Source organism: Macaca nemestrina, chromosome 9 (genome assembly GCF_043159975.1).
Source record: "Macaca nemestrina isolate mMacNem1 chromosome 9, mMacNem.hap1, whole genome shotgun sequence".
NCBI lineage: Eukaryota > Metazoa > Chordata > Mammalia > Primates > Cercopithecidae > Macaca > Macaca nemestrina.
In genome coordinates, this window is record NC_092133.1 from 4,141,968 (window position 1) to 4,154,852 (window position 12,885).

A 12,885-nucleotide genomic window follows, 5' to 3' on the forward strand; every position below is an offset into this window, starting at 1 on the left:
CTATAGGTAACAACAGGCATCCAGAAAGACCAATGTACGTTAGTGTGCAAACTTTCCAGGGGCATGCACAGTAATATGACACTTTATCCGCATCAGATGGGCAACAATTAAGTCGCTCTGTCACTCTATTTCCCTGGTGAGGAAAGGATGGTAAAATGGGAATGGTCTGACATGACAAACAGTATAGAAACAACCTATTAAAAGAGAAAGATATGCATGGCCTGTGGAAAAGTTCAGTTATAGAACTCCCTCCCACAGACTTCACGGCCTCAGTGAATCACGTGTGTGAATGCATGTACAAGCATATGTCTGCATTTACTGCAGTATTTTTTGTGGGGTGGGAAGGATGCTTATTACCATATTTTTTGAGGGCGGAAGGACGATGGCTGGAAATACTTCATATAGCCATATCTTAGAATATTAGGTGACTAGGAAAAAGGATTAAGATCTGAAATCACTGACTCGAAGGGATGATAAATGAGCAAGGCAAGAAGAAACAAGAAGAGAGGAATACCCATCAGGATCCTACACTCCAAAACCTCGGTTGAAACTTCAGGCACATTTGCGTTTGTATGTGACTACTTCCTAGTGACAAGAGCAACCTGTTGAATGAAGTTTAGCCTAAAGCTGCCGCCTTCCGTGTTTTAAGTGCGGCCTCAAGGTTTTTCTGTACATCATGAACTATAACAAGTGGAGGTATAAACAGACCGTAGCCTACTCTTGTGCCAATCACTGAGTTTTGGCCAATCCAATGTAGCCAACTGTTCAAACCGTGTTCAAATAAGGCAAACGCTGTAACCAATCTGGCTGTTTCCGTGCCTCATCTCCGTCACTTTCCTTTTTGTGTCCATAAATCTTCTTCCACCATACAGCTCTGAGCCTACTCTCGCTCGGGAGGCTGCTCGATTCGCGAACTGTTCATTGCTCAATTAAACTCCTTTAAATTCAATTCAGCTGAAGTTTTTCTTTTATCAATACCAACAAGGGTAGTAGCAATTGCTAGGGGAAAAGGGAGAGAAGAACATAAAAAAAGGGAAGGGCTGGAGGAAACAGGAGGTGAGTAAACTGGGGTAGTAAAGGACTCTTTAAAAATGATGTCCCTGTCAAAACAGGCAGCTCAGGGCACGTGTTCACCGCCTGAAGGGGCTCGGAAGCCACTGATGCCATCCCCATGGAGTGTGGGCCCAGCAGAGGCGTGGGTAAGTTAACTCTCTTACTTTATAATACACAAGACAAGCACATCAAGAACCTCTAGAAGCGGACACTTAATTATCTACTAGTTAAGAAGAAAATTTAGGATTGGCCAAGGATTCCAGCCATAAATACTCTTACTCCCTAACAATGCAGAACAAAAACATCAAATAGAATTTAACTCTCTGCTTAGTAATCGGGCAGCACATTTTGCTTACTTGCGTGTGGTTTTAGAGTCTTCTCGAAAGACCTGTGTTTATTCCAGAGCGCAGTTTTACGCTTTAACTTCCTGAATCAGCAGCACCGCTGCAGGGGACTGTGGGCCACCAAGATGACATAAGACCCTCAGGCGGCACCCAGAATGTGCCAGGCCCGCCCCAGGCCTACTTAACAAGCCCTTTACTTGGGAATCTGTCACCTACGCTATGAGATCAGCACTATCATCCCCTTATACAGATGGATGCTGCCAGAAAGAACAAGTGACTTGCCCATGGTTCCATATAAAGAAGTGGCCCATGCAGGGTTCACTCTCAGGGAGTCTGGCTCCTAAGTCTGTTCTGAGAAACACGATGGATTCATGACATACTAAAGGAATCCTGAGCACACCTTCAACCAGGGATGCTCCACACACCCACGCTGAGGCTGGGCATGAGAACAGGGTCCTCATCTTCCCCGCTGGCCACATCCGCAGTGGCCTAGAACATGGCTGGCACACACAAAACATTGAATGCGTGCACTGAGTCTCGAAGCACTTCCACATGGCGGACCTGACTGCAGAGCAGGCCCAGGAGCCGAGAGTCACTGCCATGTGACCACAGGGGGCCACTGCACAGCCTCTACCCACCCAATGACATCTCTGAAGCAATACAGAATAAGTCGATGCCACAACCTCTCTAAAAATACCCTATGCCATTTTTTAAATACAAAAATACCACACCCTTATTCAGTCTTTGTGTTTCGACCCCACGGAACAGGAGTCAGCAGCCACTTCTGTAGAGGAGGAGATAGGAAGTATGTTACACTTTCCAAGCCCCGTGGGGTCTCTAATCAATACTCTGTTTATTTCCTACAATCCTTTAAAAATGGAAAAGCCATACTCAGCGTCCTGATCATACAAAAACAGCTGGTGGACAAGACCTCGCTCATGGCTGTCGTCTGCTTACCCCAGTCACAGAGGCGAAGAGCAAAAGCGCCTTGAGGTTTTGGATAATCAAAAATAAGGGGGTAAGGGAATGGCTAACCAGTATGCCAAATTTCATACATATTTCTTCCACAAAAAAAAGGTTTCAAAGATTTCCTAAACATGGTCATGATGCTTGTCTTTTTTGTTTTTTTTCCTGGATCTGTCTGAAAAGTAGGTAATAAAAATGACGAAACTAAACTGTTTTTTTTTTTCCCCACTCACCAAAATGTGAGTGAATGGAACCCAGCGTGTTTTGCTCAATTCTAACTGTAATGTCTGAGAAGTCCCCAAAGGTTCTCAACTGATGCTGAGTTTTCCAGTCGTAGCTCTGCAATTTCACGCGAGGTTGAGATCCAGATGAACTTTTAACCAGAATGCCAACCATAACAATGGTGCAATTTGTAAAGAAGGTTCCTTTGCAGGCTTAGAGCTCAGAGGTACTGGATACCCTGGGACGTGAACTTCCTGACATCTAACACTGGACGTCCCCTCTCCACACCGCAGCTCTGCTGCTCACAAAAGAAAGCAAGGTATTGGTCTGTTGTGCAGAATCCTCTTGCTCATTTATCCTAACAGTCTACAGGAGAGGAAAATCAGATGAGGGTTTTAGGGGGAACTCCTAGATCTCCAGCAGAGACCTTCACTCCAGCCCACTAAGCCCCTTCCTCAACCACTGCGTCCCACCCCCCTCACAACTACATCCACTGGAGCAGTGTCTGTATATGCCTCATTAAAACCACACCCAGCTCCAAAAATGCTTCCCTCTCTTTCCTGGCTATCATCACTGTTAAAGTCGGGCTGTGGAGGGTAAGACTCAATGCAAGAAGACCAACATGACTCCTGAGCAGGGCCGTGGCCTGAAACGCAAGCACAACCTAGCTGTCCTAGTATATCCAGAGACGTGCTCAAGTGAGGGAAATGTATTTCTGCATATCTTCAGTCATCAAGAGCAGGTGCGGTCCTATTATTTTTGTTGCACATTAGTTGTGAAGGCAAGAATGCATTCTGATCAACAGACACAGACTCCTTCCACCCAAGCACCGTGGTTCTGCATGGGGTGTCGGCCGCCCAGGTGTAGCAGGACTGCCGGCAGGAGCTGCTTCATGCACACAAGCTCACGCCCATGAGATCTGCCCGCCTTCATCTCGGTGATACATCCCGAAGGAAGGGTGTGCGCGCCAGGTCTAAACAGAGAAATTCCATAAAGAACACTTCTTCCCGAGATCATCTTGGTTTGCTTAGATTTCACCGTATTTATAAACAATTTATGAAGGTGCAATGAAATGTAAAACTTTAATCTTTAGTTAACAACTATAATAAATGGAAAAAGAAACTGACTTTCCACATATGACTGAGTTGCGGAGGGGCCAAGATGGTAGATAAATTGGGAAAGTCTAGCATTATTTATGTCACCACTCCATGACATCATACAGGTACCCAATGCAGAAAATACCATGCTAAAACTCAAATAATGCCAACATTTAATTACAACCCATGCTACTGATACCCCAGGGCAGGGCGGGGCAGGGGGAGGGGGAAGTAAACAAGGATGTCAGATGCCCAGTGTATTCACAGCTCCTTCAAGGCTCTGTAGTCTGACTCTTCTTTCTGCAGCCCAATTCTACATCCAGCTCTTTCTACAAACAGGTATGTCTTACGTGACTGTCCCTACCCAGTCCCTGTATAGTCTCCCCCAAAGAAAACTTGTTAGGTGCTTTTCAACAATTAGAATTACATTCTAAAGGGGTCCCCTTACTCCTCTGCTTGAGGGCAAGACAGGAGGAACTCCCCAACGGCTCGTGACCATCAGCCTGATGACTCCCATTCCTACCTGCAGGATGATGAGACAATTTTTTTTTTTTTTTTTTTGAGACGGAGTCTCGCTCTGTCGCCCAGGCTGGAGTGCAGTGGCCGGATCTCAGCTCACTGCAAGCTCCGCCTCCCGGGTTTACGCCATTCTCCCGCCTCAGCCTCCCGAGTAGCTGGGACTACAGGCGCCGCCACCTCGCCTGGCTAGTTTTTTGTATTTTTTAGTAGAGACGGGGTTTCACCGTGTTAGCCAGGATGGTCTCGATCTCCTGACCTTGTGATCTGCCTGTCTCAGCCTCCCAAAGTGCTGGGATTACAGGCTTGAGCCACCGCGCCCGGCCGAGACAATCTTAAGTCACCTTGAAAGCCTGTGCCAGGGATCTCTGAAAAATCACCTGGAAAGCTGAGCATCTGAAACAGTGACTCCCACTCACAGGGAGGGACAAAGACACTTTCGAGAATTTCAAGAACCCTCTGGGCCCCGCCCCAAGAAGAGGATCGCGGTGCTCATATCCACGCATTCCAGTCAACACTTTTCACCTGTTCCTGGGGAGTTTCAGACCCCCCGAAGACCACGACGGACCCCAGGTTGGGAGATTCTGGTTGAGAGTATATCTGTGGCACGGGGTATCAGACACCTTTGTTTTCATGGATGGACACCACGAAAGCTCAGGATGGACAGCTGGTCACCACAGGAAGGAATGTGTGTCATGGGCATGAACAAAGAAGATGTTTTCTCTAGGAAATTCCAAAAACATGGAAGAATGCATCTATGAGTACACTTATGAGTCCAGCCTGAGCAGAGCCATTTCTAAGATGTGGTTAACATCGAGATGCCCGCCGCTGGCAGGGGGAGCTAAGCGTGTCCATCTCCTCGGCCCTCCTGTGTGGAGAATTCTGGATGCGTTTTTGTGGTGCTGGCCTTTCTGCCTTAGTTTTCCTACAAAAGGACTTCAAATGGTTCAAATGACATTATTCACATATGACATATGGAATGAACTAACACAGGATCACAGGGCCCTGGCGAAGATCTGAGGACACAGGGAAAGCCTGAAGGAAGGCCCCGAGAGATGGCAGGGGTGAACCATGAGAGGTGGGGCACTGCTCTGGCTCTCCTCTCCCCCATCAAGGAAAAGCTCCGAGCAGTCTTCTCCAGCCTGGCAGGGTGATGGCACACGGGGGGTGTGCCGGCAATGCTGGTCCGAAGGTCACCTGGATGTGTGTAACTCGCCAGGGAATGTTACATGTCGGCGTCACCAATGAACTTTTCCAATCCTTGTCAACTGAGGATGGAGGGCATTGGTGGGAGAGGTGCACCTTCTCTGGGGACAGGATCTGTGGTAGGAGAGAGATTTCTGCAGCCAGAGAACCCTCCAAGGATTCTGCTGTCTCCAGCCCCGCTGTTCCTTTGAACAGAGGTATTACTGTTGATGTTGTCTTTCACGCACTGGAGCTGACGGGAACAATTTCATACACTGCTCTGGTGTGTTAGGCAGGAGAAAGCTGTGAGACCCGATGGTGTCCCTTCACTCCATCCAAAGCCCTCTGAAAGGTACCGAGGCATTTTAAAGAGCTGTCCAAGATCCAGCTTCCCACGGCAGTGCCCTCTGAGCCTTTTACTAGAGTAATTCAAGGTTTCAAAGAACACAATGTAAGATTGAACATATTTTAATATGCCTTAGTAATCTGATTTTTTAAAAATCTTTAAATTTATTTCCCAGAAACTTCTTATCTGAGCTCTTTGCACCTTCAGTACCCAGGCTACCTCCTTGTTCAGAATCAAGACTGTTTACTTGGTGTTGACAACACAACTTTGTAAAGGAAGATAAAACATCTGAGGACCCCTCACACTTCTTATGTAAAAGGAAAGCTTAAGCCCAGAGGCCAAGTCATTGCAACTTCCCTCTTCCAAATGAACAGCTGTTTCTAGCCTCATGCGTCAGCCAGACCTCCACAGAAAGGCAGAGGCCTCAGGCACCAACACAGGGCTGCCCCCACAGATCACTCACAGGTGAATGCCTTGCTGGCCTCGCATAAACAGGGACTTGCCAACTGTGACTTTAGATCAACCATCTCAGTCCAGCTCCTAAAACCCCACACTGATGTAACGTGGATCACAAGCTTCCCTTCCCAGGGCAGGGCAAAGTCGAGGCTCATTTCCTCTGCCTGCCCAGAGACCTCTGCGTAACGCACTCCTCCTCTGCTCCCACCTTCTCTCCTGGCCCAGAGACCTCTGCGTAACGCACTCCTCCTCTGCTCCCACCTTCTCTGCTGACATTTGCCTCCCCTCACCTGGAGGGTGGATTCACTGAGCACTGTTCGCCTCACTGCCTGTCCTCCAGGCCTCCCCACCGCCTTGTAAGGAAAGGTGTCAATACGCAACCTCCTGAAAACCCCACCCCCTTGTAAGGATAGGTGTCAATACTCAACCTCCTGAAACCTCTTCAGAAGCACAGCCCTGGGCATCTGCAGCGTGCTTTCCCCAGACACGCCCGAAAGCTGCCTTAAGGAGCCTGGATGATTGAGACTAACGCCTCAGCCACCCATTTTCGTTGTCACCTCTGAACAAGGCACGGTAGGACTGAAATTTCTGTTATTTCCTAAAGCTTAAAAGAGTGTCAGAAGGGGACATGACATGACTGTGTTTTTTAAAACGGCTAAAGATCCAAAACAATTCCGTTGATGTAGTTCAAAGAAAAGAAAGAAGCCAGGAGCTCCCTCTCAGATTTGTTGGCAACACGGGGCTGGCCACTCTGAAGTCCTGGTCAGACGCCGGCCACACTGTGCTCAAGACAGTTGGGGAGGCAGAAGGGAGGACCGCCCATCCCGAATGGAAGGAACACAAGGGCATCCCAAACCGCTGATCAGGACCCACCTTTCTAAGGTGAGGTTTCCAAGCCTTCTCAAATACCAGCTCCATGTCACCCACCATCATGACTTGGAGGCCTGGAAATCCCAATAGCGCCCACTGCACGGGAGCTGGAATCTCCTGTCCAGATAACATCGAGAGAATGAGCAGGGGGTAGGATGCTCAAAGACCCTCCCTACACTGATGACACACACCTAAGCCCCGAGAAGCAGGGGCTTGGGGCTTCTCCTTCCCACCGACACAAGAAGGAAACAGCGAACAGGTTCTCCGACCTCGCAGCATTCCCGAGGCCACCAAGGCGTTTGTCTGGGACAGTGGTTGTCAGACTTTTCAGTCTCACCCTTAAGTATCATGAGGACTCTAAAGAGCTATTTTTTTCCTCATGCAAGTTATTTCTATTGACACTGTGTTTGAAATTGAAAGCTGAGAACATTTAAAAATATTTCATTTCGAAATACTTATGAACTGATTTCATGTTATCACATATAACATTTTCATGAAAACCATTTTTCCAAAAACAAAAAAAGATTAGTTAAAGTGGCACTGGTTTACATTTTTGATTCTTTCACAGCTGGCTTAACAGAAGGCAGGTGGACTCTTGCAGCTGCTTCTGCCTTCAGTCTGTTTCCATACAGGGCTGTGGCTGACATGCAGGAAGAAAAATCCACCTTGGGCCACTGCCACTGTGGATACTCTCCTTTGATGCCACAACAGAACTCTCAGCAAGGGGCAGCTCCCAAGCCACAGTTTCCATGTGGACCCTGAAGCCTTCCAAATCAGCTGTCTGCACGGTTCCATTACAATCCATTCGCCTTGCCTGCACTTTGGATTTTTACCCAGGCATAATTTTATAACATTATCCATCATTTGGAAAATATTGGTTCACTGAGGTATGTAAATCTACGTGAGACATTTCAGCAACAGTACACTACCAAAGTTCCCATTAGTTAACGCAACACTGGTATCAGCAGAACGTTTTTTAAACATTGAAATGCTATTAAGCTCATGGCAGTAGGTGCAAGTTTCTTGAAATTATGATTTTCACTTGAAACTCAGATTTCATCATTCAGAACTAGCAACAAATACTGTCAGCTATTTTCCTTGAAAATTTCTGCCACAAACCCAAGTGTGGGTAAACATGATTGGCTGGTCAGTGATACCTTCAACGGTGAAAATGGTATTCCAGGAAAAAAGTGGCCGCAGCCTGAGTCACACACATGCCCTTCCTCTGGAAAACGACTCTGCTTTGGTCCACGGCAGAAGTGCTTAACGCACACTTCCCATTTCACCCGTGTCTACTAAAAAGAGAGGTGCTCCAGGGTCAGTTTGTCAGTTTGTAATAAAATTAGCGTTTATTGCTTCAACAAGGACATTCTTTTTTTTCTTTTTTCTTTTTTTTTTTTTTTTGGAGATGGAGCATCACTCTATCACCCAGGCTGGAGTACAATGGCACGATCTCGGCTCACTGTGACCTCCGCCTCCCGGGTTCAAGTCATTTTCCTGCCTCAGCCTCCCAAGTAGCTGGGATTACAGGCGCCTGCCACCGTGCCTGGCTAATTTTTTGTATTTTTAGAAGAGATGGGGTTTCACTATGTTGACCAGGCTGGTCTCGAACTCCTGACCTCAAATGATCCTGCCTCCTCGGCCTTTCAAAGTGCTGGGATTACAGGCATGAGCCACTGCACCCAGCCAACAAGGACATTCTTAAATAAAACACCGTCCACTGCCTGCAAACGTGTGGTGGTGAGGAGCAGGAGGACAGCTGCAGAGGTCTGGGGCCTGGCGTGGACCGAGGCCCAGCTAGAGTAGCCTCTACCAGCATCACTCTTGGACACGCAAGGTCTTGGTGTTGTTACGGAGCCGTCTCTGACCTGGCACAGCCATCTGTGACCTGTGTGGTCTTGGGAAGACCCAGTTTGGGAACCTCTGAGCTAGAACACTCCTTTCCTGGGGAGACAGAGGTCAGGGAGCAGCAGCAGGTCCACATCTGCCCGCACGGGCGGACGACAGCTTGAGACGTGCTCATTTCATTCCTCACTCTGCTGTCAGGCTATTCAAGGTCAGCCTGGAAAGAACTGCTTGCACAGATTCCACAAGGCAGCGTACTTGCTTTTGGCATTTTCAAAAGTTAAAAACGGACAATGCATGAAACATGGCCACTCACCATTCCCGTCCCAGTTCTGGCCGGTCTCACCTTCTCAGGGGGGAGACTGTCACCACCCTCAACCCTGACCATACCGCACCCCCAGGAAGCCGTCTCTGCAGGCCTGCCCATCCCGGCCAGCTGCCACAGGTGCTTGCCTACAGAAAACACACTGCGTTTGGCCAACTCATCGCTTGTTCCCAAACACTTCCAATGACTACGTCATTTTCAGACACTTTTTGACTAAACATCATTTTCAGACACTTTTTGACTAAATGGCCAATTTGCTGGAGCCAAGCACCCTTCAGATTTGGGAAGGTAATCTGACCACCTTTCCAGCAGCCAGCGGGAGAGAGGCTGGGGCAGCTCACAGTTTAACCTGCACACTGCACCGACACACTCCTCACGAGGGGTCCCTCTCGGTAATAAAATCAAGATTGTGATTGCTAGTACAAGAGTCATAGCATTTAGAGTGCCAGTAAACTGTGGACTGTGAATCCCTTAAATGCCCGTATACCCTATCTTGCTGGATCTTAAATGCCGATATCAGAATTTTTATGGAGAGTTTCTAGCCTCTCTGAGTTTTTCATTAGACTGTGAATGGCAAATGACACACTTTTCAAAGTTTACGTTCTTTTTCTTGGCTAGATCCACAAAAATAAGATTCATACTTTCTTGCCTCGACCAGCAATTCCATGGCTAGAAACTATTCATTGAAAATAGAAACAGAGTTTTATTTTGGTCTGATATAGATTCACAAAATATAGAGAAAAATTCGCTCACATTGTATCCAGTCTGTTTATTAAAATTTAAATAATGCTGAGTTAGCCATCTAAGGAATTAAAATTGGAAACATAAGTATTCAATCCATGTAGAACTCCGGGATTCAGGTACTTTTCAGGGAAAAGTTCATATAAGCACATCTCAGTTTACTAAATGTGCTCAAAGCAACTGAACTATAAAGTGAACTAATTTTTATATTAAACGTTTTTTAAAACATATATTAAAGATGTGTTTCCAAGTAAAACAAAAGACCACAGGCAGATCTGAAACCTTTAGGAGAGAAGAGAATTAGCAGAGAACGTGGGCCTGTGGCAGAGCCCCCGCCTGCCTAACGGAAGCTCTGGTCCTCGAGGTGGGAGGGGAATTAACAGGGAACCCGTGGCCTGATATGCTGTGGCCCTGTGGTGATCTCATGACCCACACTCCATTCAACCACCCACCCTGTCTGAGCAGCCTCTCAGTCTCACCCACCCTCACCCCAAACCAGGGCTTCCTGGGGCATCTCCAGCCTCAACCCACCTGGGTCCCCTCCCTTGGGCTCCAAATCCCATGTCCTCTGCCTCTGTCTTCTGGCCCCTCCTGGCGGACGGGCTGCCAGCTCCCATTGGCTCTGATTTTCACGTGGCTCCCAGCTGGCGGCTTCACTGCCCGCCCTGGAGGTGGACGCGACCCTTTCGTGGTCTCCCTGCTGGAAGCTGGATTTGTAAGTAGCCACTGCTCTGGGAGTGCTGCCTGTCCAGCAGCCCTTCCTTGCTGATGACCCAAGTAAGCGTTAGGCAGCCCCGCCGCAGGCCACAGGCCTCACTGTTGCAGCAGGTGCTGCCGACATCTGACTTGGGTTAAATCACTAGGAAAAAACTCCAAAGTCAAGACGTTTTACTCTTGCTAAGAAAAACAGAAAGTTTCAGTTTTATCTTATACATTTAGTAGAGACCACAAGAAGCAAATAAATGTCAACATTTTATTTCGTGTCATGTGAGCCATAATGTGACTAAGAATCCCAATTCTACCTGAGTTTGCCTGTAAAACTCAAGAGGCCAGAGGTGAGTAGCACCCGTGCTCTGAGGCACAGCCCAAGTGAGGCCCTGGCAGGGCATGTGCCAGGCCCCACACTCCCGTGATGAAGGGACAACACACACTTTGTCCCCACCCCAGCCAGGCGGCTCGAGGCCTGGCTGCTCTGACATCCCACTGCAGAGCCACTCACGAGACACCAGGTGGGAACACAGAATTAAGGCCCCTTGGCACCAGACTCCGTGACTGTGAGAACAGACGCCATGACGTCCTCCTCGGATACACCTCTTCTTCAGCCAGACTCTACTCCCTGGTGCTCCAAATGACCTGTCAACTAGAGAGAGGGGCGGGTGGCAAAAGTGACACAAAACCACCAGCCTCTTCCAGCCTTCCACAGACCTGGAGCAATGCAGTTAAAGCCTACAGTGAAGCGGTATCCAGACCACCAGAGTCTACAAGCAACTGCATCAGGCTGCTGCCAGAAACACCTACCAAACAGCTTCCCTCCCCTCGAGGGGAGTCTGCGCGAATTTCTCCTAGTTGTCCTAAAACACCTCTCTGTTCATTAAGCTGTGCAAATATATAATCTGCATGCAATATTGAACACGGTAAGTGTAAAGATACCAGCTCCAAACTGTTGAGCACTCCTAGGCAGTTTGCATGACGCTGTGTGCTTTCCAAATGCTACAGGCACCCTGTGAGGTCAGCGTGCTGGCACACACACTTCACAGAGGACAGTGAGGGCTGAGGGCACTATCCACGATGACAGTGCTGGCTAGCAGTACAGGCAGGCCCGGACCCAGGGCTCGGGGGCCCATGCTACTCACAAACATCTTTCATGGAAGGTGCGTGGTGTGTCTTGGCCACACCGAGCCACAGTGCTCTTACTCCTGGATGCATGCATGCGAGTGGGAGGAATATGACACAGAAAAGGACAACAAGGTACTAAGAGGGCAATAAAAAATGGAGGAAAGACACAAGACTTCCACGTATAAAAAGCTGGTAAATGATGCAAGAAGATGCATATTGTATTACCTCTTACTGCTGCATAACAAATCACCACACCTTACCACAGATTCAGTGGCTTAACCACCACCCATCTATTGTCTCATCCGTCCTATGGGTCAGGAGTCCAGGCATGGGTGGGCTCGGTCCTCTGCTAAGGGTTTCTCTGGGTGAAACCAAAGTGTCAGCTGCAACTGAGACTCCCAGGGCTGAGGCTCCGAGTCTCTTTCAAGCTCACTATGTATTGGCAGAATTCATTTCCTTGCACTGATAGGGCTGAGGTCCTGTTTTTTTGTCTAGCCGTGGGTCCCCATCCAGTGATCTCTCCTCTTACAATCCTGCCTTGGTTGTGGCAATAATTAGCCTGATGCTAAATACCACTGTAGTTGCAACTAGTGAATCTTCAAAGCATGACTCAAAAGACTCAAACTGTTTCCAAGTCATTCACCTGCCTTCCAGAACAAGGATAAGGATATTTATTAAATACAAAAATCCAGCACCCAGCCAGGTAACATTTGCATATAAATCATCCATTCAAAAATTACAAGAAAAGCATAAAAGAATTAAAATACAACTGCTATGAGGAGAAAAATACCTAAACCAACCCAAAACTGACACAGATGTTAGAATTAACAAACAAAGATATTAAAATAGTCGTTATAACTGTATTTCATATGTCAAAAAGTGAGTAGAAAAATACAGGCCAGACACAGTGGCTCACGTCTATAATCCCAGCACTTTGGGAGGCTGAGGTAGGTGGATCACGATAAAAATATAAAAATTAGCTGGGCATGGTGGGGTGTGCCTGTAGTCCCAGCTACTCGGGAGGCTGAGACAGGAGAATCACTTGAACCCGGGAGGAGGAGGTTGCAGTGAGCCGAGGTCGCA

The 12,885-nt window shown here is 47.8% G+C and overlaps 1 protein-coding gene and 1 long non-coding RNA gene across 4 annotated transcripts in view; both read right to left on the reverse strand.

Moving 5' to 3' along the window:
- LOC105470645 (O-6-methylguanine-DNA methyltransferase) overlaps positions 1–12,885 on the reverse strand; it is a 291,365-nt gene that overhangs the window by 159,710 nt on the left and 118,770 nt on the right. The window lies entirely within an intron of this gene.
- The window catches only part of LOC105470637 (uncharacterized), a 57,985-nt gene that overhangs the window by 25,940 nt on the left and 19,160 nt on the right, over positions 1–12,885 (reverse strand). The window contains exon 1 of the long non-coding RNA XR_980649.2: positions 1–12,885. This exon is cut by the window's right edge and continues 19,160 nt beyond it. This is a non-coding gene — a long non-coding RNA (uncharacterized lncRNA).